Source organism: Gigantopelta aegis, unplaced genomic scaffold (genome assembly GCF_016097555.1).
Source record: "Gigantopelta aegis isolate Gae_Host unplaced genomic scaffold, Gae_host_genome ctg6735_pilon_pilon, whole genome shotgun sequence".
In the NCBI taxonomy this organism is placed as follows: domain Eukaryota; kingdom Metazoa; phylum Mollusca; class Gastropoda; order Neomphalida; family Peltospiridae; genus Gigantopelta; species Gigantopelta aegis.
Genome location: NW_024535259.1, coordinates 1 through 7,026, shown reverse-complemented (window position 1 = coordinate 7,026; position 7,026 = coordinate 1). Strand labels below are relative to the sequence as shown.

Genomic DNA, 7,026 nt, shown 5'->3' with positions numbered 1-7,026 from the left:
TCTATTACTTCATTAGCTTGTACAGTCATTGCAACAACTAGCTTTTTTCTGCAAGCTGTGCCATTTGGTCGCAGTATTTCTCCACTGCCATCATTGATACATTCTTTATAGAACTGACTGCAGTAATGGAAGCTGTTGATAATGTCCATAAACTAAACAAAACAATCCACAATTTGAGATTTAGTTGCATTAGAAAAATTAAATGCAACTTGTTGTAAGAGTGAAGACGCATTTAAAGAATAACCTGAGTTATACGAGTATAAACGGACATAAACAATGGCAGAATCTGACTTCGATTTTGCCATCGCTCTTTCAATACAGGAACACTTTGACGAAATGAAATCTGTATCTAAGAAGAGACCTAATAATAGAGACAAAGAGGAGGAAGATGTCGAACTTATATGTGTGGAAAAGAGACCAAAGCATAGTACTGACAATGACTCCGGGTCACAAGATGATGACGCTGATCTCAGTTATGCTATTGCATTATCATTAGAGGAAACTAACACAGCAGAAGATGAGTCATTTGCAATATCTTTACATCAACAACTCAATAAAGATACTGATGACATTGGTTCTGTAGAACTTAGAGAGAAAATGTGGGATCCTAAAAGTATTGTTGACGAAAAGTGGGAATTAGTTGATCCTCATCCGAATATTCATGATCTCTTTGTTCAATTTGATGCCATGTTTTTTTTGGTATGTTAACTAATGGTGGTGTTCGCTGTACAATGGGGCCCTAGAATGACCTTGTAAGTATTATTATAAAACCTACACTCTATTATAATATGTATAGATTGCTGGTCTCTGTTGCTATGAAGGTAGAGGAGGATTATGTTCAATACGTTTAAGTGCTCCTTTATTAAAATTAAGACCCAGAAAAGATTTAGTAGAGACTCTATTAGTAAGTACATTATGTAATCTTTACTGGATCCTGTGACACTTTATTATTTAGCATGAAATGATACATGCATGTACTCTTTGTTACTGCAAATAAAAAGGTCAGGAGGATGACCCCATAATTAATAGTAATTTAATTATTAACAGGATCGAGAATCGCATGGCCCTGAATTTTTAAAAACACATGCATCGTATCAATAAAGCTACAGGTGCTATATTACAGTAAGGACCATCACTATACAATAGCCCCTATAATATGTATCCTTTATTAGGTCTATCACAGTTTTCATGATGAGGTAATAGTTGACATAATATGTACTTTAATATGGTGATCTATTTTATGAGGGTGTGGACCTTTCATTATCTTGCATAATTAGGTAAATTTATATCGTCAACATTGGTGGAAATGTGATGGACCTTGTCAACACAAACCTCCTTTTTATGATGGACAGTACGACGAGCAATTAATCGGGCTCCTTCACGTCATGATAATTGGTGGAGGAGCATCAACGAACTTGTGGAGGAAAAGTTTATTAAAATCAAAGAACCAGAAGGTTATTCAAAAAATAAGAAACCGAAAAAGAAAGAGAACTCAAGAAATATTACAGAGATGTTTAAAACATCAGATAATAAACCTGTTTCATCTAATAATGACCCTGGGTAATCAAGTTATTAATTTGATTTCAGATGATGAACTCTGTATCTCTGATGACATTGAGCAAAAAAGAAGAAAAATGGCTGAAGCAGCTGAAAAGAGATTAAAAAACATCTCAAAACAAGAGGGTTAACTCAAACTGAGCTACCCTCATCCACAACTGGAGTATATTCGTGATTTTATGAAAAGAAAAAAAATCACATACCAACAAATGAATCAATAGATTCACACCTAAGAGTAGTAACCATAGCAAACACATCACTTAACTCCACTAAACCAACTAAAGACCACACTCCTAGCATACCCAGTAGTATGGGAGTAGTAGTAAAAAAACTATAGAAAAACGTACCTGTCCCAGTATGTGGTCGTGAGGATATCCCTGCTACTACAATTAATATTCATATTAACTTCTGTTTGGAAGAAAATGGAACTAAGTGAAGAAGATGAATAATAACTGTATATCGTGTATATATTATATATATATATATATATATGTATGCCATGTGCATGTTATATTGAAGACACTGTAATTGGTGATGAGTTATAGACATAATATCCAAGAGGTATATCAGCAGATTGAGTTATATGTTACGTAATAATCTAGAATGTGCTTGAATGCTATATCTCTCATCATCGTCATTAGTTAAGTAATGAAGTTCCCATGATAGGTTTGACCACACCCCTTTTATGACAGAAGGATTAAGGCGTCCAAGATGGAGTACTTCATCTTGCAAACTCAGGATATAGAGCGGAATATGTGTTCTGAGATTAAAAAGGATGCGTATTTAATATTATTCCATCTAATAGTCATAGTATTAATATACCTCTTACCTTTTTAAAATCCATCGAGAATAAATGTAGCGTTTCTTTGAGTATTGCTCTTTGCCAATTTTCATCTTCTCTTCCAATGAACCTTCATTATCATATTCTTGTAAGTACTGACGCAATTCAGCAAATTATTAGTTTTTCCAAACACAGCCTCATCATATAACAACTTTACTGCATATCTACAAAGACAGAGATAATATGTAGTTCATTCATCATGTATACCGATATGATTTCAGGGACTAAATTATAAAGTGTTGAGTTTTGTTTTAACCAGGTCATATCTGCTTGTGCACCCCTGGTAGTATGAAGTTGCCATGGAAAACCTTATATAAGTGAACTGGTCTTGTGGCAGATGATGTTAAGTTGTAATAAAATTCCACTTGCTGGAATGTCAATTAAACCATAACAAAATGGCTATGAGAAGCTGTAAGGCTTGAGTTGACTTCAATTGAGAACTTATATTGAAATGGTTAAGAACAAAGTTGAAACCAGTTTAAAGGAATTTGTTCAAGTATTGGAGCTATATCACTAGTAGATACAGAAACAGTTAGTGATAATATCGTGTCTATTGGAAGTATTTTGTTGTTAAAGTGAACTGAAGGAATTTTTGTTGGTGCCTCTTGTAACTGAATTTCTGAAGGTCGTACTGATAAATTGTGTCTATCAGGGAAGACATTAGAAGGTGTTTTAAAGACATGATGTGAACTGAGAGATGATATAGAATCACTCCATATACCATCATCTTGTTCAATGTCTTGATCAGATCTCTCAACTTGCTCAAATTTCTGATCAATTTTTACACTTTGTTCAACGATCTCATGACATGATATATGTTTCAACAGTGTCCAAATAAATATCTTATAAAGATTGAAAGAGAATTTAGTCAGATTTTCTGTTGATCAATAATGCCAGAGAGAGTATTGTGAGCATCAGAATATACAAGAGCTATGTTGACATCTAAAGTGTGAAGTGATTCATAATATATTGATTAAACCAATATCCAACGACTTGTGGTTCCTAGTATAAGCTGAATCAATTATATTGTCAATTTGTTGCCTCTATATTGTGACAAGAGGTCTCCTGGGAGTTCCAGACCTTGTATTGCAATACTCCAATATCCATAACCACTTTCTATTACATATATCAAGGTTAATCTGTCTTGAAATCGAGCCAGGAAGACTTCACCAGGTTGTATAAATCTCAGAATACCAGACTTCAAACTTGATGAGACTATCTTGATAATATTGTGTTGTGCTTGTTTGTAGAACACAGCCTCAGATCCCTCAGATGTGAATGACTTTGACACAAACCCCCCCCCCCCCCCCCCCCCCCCCCCCCCCCCCCCCCCCCCCCCCCCCCCAGGCCAGTATGATTTTGGTCGAGGGAAAACTAGTCATCCCCATCAGTATAGGAGAGAGTAAAGATGGGTAGTAAAGGACTGGATAATAATTGATGGGAGATATAATAGAGTACAACTGAATGGTATCAATAATAAGACTAGTAAGTAGGAGTGTGGAGATAATGACGAGTGTGCTGTTTGGAGTCAGTTATAAAATAACTATAGAGAGAAGTATTATATATAACTGAATATTTTGAATGCATTTCTGACGATCTCAATACTTAATCCAATGATGACAGGTTGTGTTCCAATATTTAATTGTATCCAACTACTATAGCTGGTAAGATAAGATCTAGAAGTGCTATTATTGATAACTCCCATAATGCTAGAGTTTGTATTTTGCCATATCTAGAGAGATAGCATAGGACAGTCTTAATAATGAATGTACTTACCTTTCTCATATCCTGATAGTAACTATACCAACCAAATATAAGATATAGCCAGGATTTATTGTGATAGTTAGTCCAATATAAGTTCACCATAGACAAAGGACAGACTGTATTAAGAAATTAATACAATATCTTTAGTATTGACTGCTCACCATACCAATAATAGGATTGATCCGAATGGGTAATTGAAATATACGAACGTACTGTTTTTGTGAACTTTATCTTCTTAATAGAATTAATATTTCTTAGATGAAGTGGATTTCTTATTCCAAAACATATATTCTAGTAATATTTCTAAGTATTTCTACTAGTCCAGTTAATCCAATGATTACTGCACCTTCCAACACTGTCACTATAACAGACTGAACATTACTGTTACCCAGTGAACATACACAATGACAATACTAGCTAACAACCCAACACATATTTAACACTAGTGGGGTATATATATTTAAGTACACCATTGTCTTAATGTAGACACCTTCATAAACCTGATCACACAATATGATATGTAGAGTGTCATCTCTTCCATTGACTGTCTTCCAAATCGACATTTTAATAATGTCCATTGAGATATTACTAGTATATTCTGACTTAGAATAAAAACTAATTTGTGTCGCAATATTATAGTGATCTTAGCATCAGTAATAGCAGCTTACACTGACTGTACTGACCAGTGATATAAAGAACATCAATATTAACCTAAAATAATAAAAAATATAATAAATCTATTAAAAATTATTTATTACCTCAATTCTGATGCTAGTGGAGTTCCTCCCATAATGTTAATAAACATTGTTCCATGCACCATAGTATTAGTGAGTCTATTGGTGGTAAGATAGCTCCAATCCACAACAATGGTAAGAGACAAAATAGTGAGTATATGATACAAATATAAAGTGAAGGAGAAGAGATGGTATGCCTATAAAGAGAATGGATGAACAGATCTATCAATGGATTATATTTAACAAATAGATCACATCACCTTAATATAATTAAAGACCACACCCAGAATTACAATATAGAAGGGTCTTTGTAATAAATCTTAGCTGAAATCTATCTTCATGTGGTGCTCGGTAGATCATTATTTCATGAGGAGGTTGACCAAGAGAGAATAGTGAGCAACAGACAATGCTAGCCATCCAAATATAACTACAAATACTATTGCTGGTATTTGTAAATATCCAGTAAAACAGGAATGTCCAGTAATATGAAACCAGCAAAACAAGTTTAATCCTGAAAATGAGGGCATGGATAATAATGTTTAACAGATATTTGGGGAGCAAAATGAAATGCGTCATTTGATAACGATTGCTGAAGTTGGTATTTCTATGTTGCTGTCATCATGTCTATAGGGACTTAGTTTTTTAAAGTTGATTAGCCTTATTTGTACTGCCTTGTTATGAAAAACAATAAAACAATTTATGTCCCATAAAGAGTCGCTAAATAATATTCATTCCACACAACACGATGATCCAATTAAGGAAGGGCGATGATAAAGGGAAGTGTAACCATAGCAACCATTGTATTATGTGCATATAGCATGGTACACGTTGTATTTGAGTAGCCTCCATTGACAGTCTGTGCTAATCTCATCAAAAGAAGTCCGTATTTGTATTCGTTAATAATGGAGCTACCCTCTCTGATGGCAATCATGTGACTTTGAGATGATTTTATCCTCAATTAGTTGATACAATGAGAGACATAATGTACTGCTGCCTGGAGAACAATTGATGCTTGAGGTGTGTTGTGTTTCTATGGAGATAATGTAAAATTGTAATAGACGTATTAATTAGAAGTAAGGAGGGAATAAAAAGATGAGTGGTCTGTCTTTAGGTATCTGTGATGGAAGAGATTATTGTCGTTCATCAATTCGTGACTCACAACCGGTCTCAATTTTGATGCACATTGGAGAAGTTGAACATTATGAATATGTTCAGTGGAGACTTCTTTGATCTTCTCAAATCTGGTGATTTTGCTGACTCACATTTGTAATACAAGGAGTTCATTTTCCAGCTCATTAGAATCATTCTGGCCCTCAAGGTGTACATTTTTTTCGTGTATTAGTAATATGGAGATATGAAAAAGCCCTTCTGGAGGGGGCAGCAGATACCCATTATTGGACGCTACACCAGACTCATTTAGAGTTCTTTTAGAATACTTTATTCTGGAAAAGTATGCCTTAGTGACTTATCAGAACAGGTAATAAATATTATTTTTATAATGATGTTTTAGATTATTATTATATTTTAACATGTACATTTATTTTACATGTATCTAGGTCAGTTCTTGATCTCTTGTGTCTAGCTAACAAGTATGATTTAGTCCCTTACAGCAAGCTATCATGGCCTATCCAAGGCAACACTAAATGAGATTAATGTTTGTATTTTTTATAATGTGGCGTCTTTTTATCAATTGAAAGAGCTCTGTATGGCTTGTACGACATTTGTTGATATGCACGCCTCAGCTGTATGAAAAGTGAAGGGTTTCTATCTCTCACACAACAAGCCATACTGAACTTCCTCTCGTAACTCATTCTTTGCTCAGAGTTAGAAATTTATTATGGTATCCGTCGATGGATGGAGAGCAATGATATTGATCCTACAAACTGCGATAAATCACTCTTAAAAGTTGTACGTCTCCATCTCCTCCCAATGGAGGAAGTTGCTTGGTGAAGTACGGGCAGTCTACATTGTATGAATCAATTATATCTTTTAGAAATCTTATCAAATCATTAATTTAAAGAAACAGATTGAACTGAACAACTGGATTTTAGTAACGTCATTATTCTATACAATATTACTGTCTTTTAGTTCCGAAGAGACCGTACACGCCTCATCGAAATGCTGTTGTCT

At 34.4% G+C, this 7,026-nt stretch overlaps 1 pseudogene; it reads left to right on the top strand.

The window, feature by feature from the left end:
- The first annotated feature begins 276 nt into the window (after window positions 1–276).
- On the top strand, window positions 277–1,560 carry LOC121366705 (annotated as a pseudogene).
- The last annotated feature ends 5,466 nt before the right edge of the window (window positions 1,561–7,026 follow it).